The sequence below is a fragment of the Phyllostomus discolor genome, chromosome 3, assembly GCF_004126475.2.
Source record: "Phyllostomus discolor isolate MPI-MPIP mPhyDis1 chromosome 3, mPhyDis1.pri.v3, whole genome shotgun sequence".
Lineage (NCBI taxonomy): Eukaryota > Metazoa > Chordata > Mammalia > Chiroptera > Phyllostomidae > Phyllostomus > Phyllostomus discolor.
Genome location: NC_040905.2, coordinates 135,015,978 through 135,017,994, shown reverse-complemented (window position 1 = coordinate 135,017,994; position 2,017 = coordinate 135,015,978).

Sequence of the window (2,017 nt, the reverse complement as noted above, 5' to 3'; positions counted from 1 at the left end):
CCAGTGTTTTGAACTCTGCATCTGATAAATTGGCTATGTCTTCATTGCTTAGTTGGATTTTTGGAGTTTTGATCTGTTCCTTCATTTGGGCCATATTTCTTTGTATTAGGGCACCTGTTACATTGTAAGGGGTGGAGCCTTAGGTATTTGCCAGGGTGGGGTAAGCCACTTGGCTGTGTTGTGGCACTGTATGTCGGGGAGGGGCCAGAGAGGGAATATGGTCACGTGCTCAGCTCTCTGCTGGCTTTCAGTCACTTCCCCGGCTACCCACAAGGAAATTGGGCCCTTCTGGTGCTGATTCCTGGGCCGGTAGGTTTGTGTACATTCTAGGACAAAACACTAGGACCCCATGGGTTTCTCCAGTGAACTCTCCAGTGAGGCTGGAAGTTTCTCCTGTTGCCACAACCACCACAGGTTTTTATAGTCAGAGGTTTTGAAGCTTTATTTCCCTGCACTGGAACCCCAGGTTGCATGGTTTGTCTTGCTCCTGAGTTGTTCCTTCCAGTTTATCAGCACACAAATGTGACACCACCCAGTCCACTATCTGCTGCCTTGCCGTGAGTCCTCTCCACCCCAGCTTCCCATTTCTGCCCCTCCTACTGGTCTGGATGAATGTTTCTTCTTTAACTCTTTGGTTGTCAGACTTTCATACAGTTGAATTTTCTGGCATTTCTTGCAATTTTTTGTTTTTAAATTTATTGCTGTCCTTCTTTGGGTGTATGAGGAGGCAAAGTGTATCCTCCTATGCCTCCATTTTGACTGGAAGTCCTTTTTTTTCTGCGTTTTTTTTTTCCAGTATATTTTCTTTGATTTTTTTTTAAGTTTGAATATAATATGCTCAGGTGTAGTATTTTTGGAGGGAGGAGCATTTATCCTTTTTGGTGTGCTCTGATCTTCCTGGATCTGTGGTTTGGTGTATGACATCAATTTGGGGACATTTTCAGTCATTATTGCTTCCAATATAGCCTCTGATCCTTTCTCTCTTTCTTCTCTACCTTATCTTCCCATTTTGCATATATTACACTTTTTGTAGTGGTTCCACAGTTCTTGAATATTGTGTCCTTTTTTCTCAATATTTCTCAGTTTTGGAAGTTTCTATCTATATATCCTCAAGTTCAGAGATTCTTTCTTTAGTCATGTCCAGTCTATTAATGCATTCATCAAAGACATTTATATCTATTACAGTGGGGTTTTTCCCTCTTTAGTATTGCTTTTTGGTTCTTTCTTAGAATTTTCATCTGTCTGCTTATATTATCTGTCTTTTCATCTCTGTTGTCTAGTTTTTTCATTAGAGCCCTGTGATATTGTGATATTGTGATCTAATAAGAAATGCGTGTCTCCTTTTTGTCTCTGGTTCCTGGTACAGAACTTCTAAAACTCTTGTAAATTCCTGAGTAATAGGGGTGATAGGTTTGTCTTGTATTTTTCATAATAAGTCCTTTTCAACCATTTAATAGTTTATGTTAGTAAGTTGACTTGGAGGATGGGGGATGGTTGCCAGAGGAATCAACCATGTGAATATAGGGTTAGAACTTTCAGGCCCACCTCCTGAACTCCAGGGAGAGGAGAGGGGCTACAGTTTGAGTTAATCACCAATGGCCAATGATTTAGTTAATCATGCCTACCTAATGAACCTCCATAAAAATCCTAAGTGATGGATTCTGAAGAGCTTCCAGGTTGATGAAGGTATCCATGTGCCAGGAGTGCTGCACATTTTAAACTATGGGGATGGAAGTTCCTGTGCTCAGGACTCTTCCAGACATCACTGTATGTACCTCTTCATCTGGCTGTTAATTTGTATCCTTTAAAATGAACCATTAAATGTAAGTAAAGTTCTGTGTTCTGTGAATTGCCATAGCAAATTACCAAACTTGAGGAGAGGATTGTGGGATTGTGGGAACTCCTGATTTGTAGCCAATAGACAACCTAGGGACCCACTACTTAAATTAGGCATCTGAAGTGGGGGTAGTCTTGTGGGACTGAGCCCTTAGCCTATGGAGATTGTGCTAACTCTGGG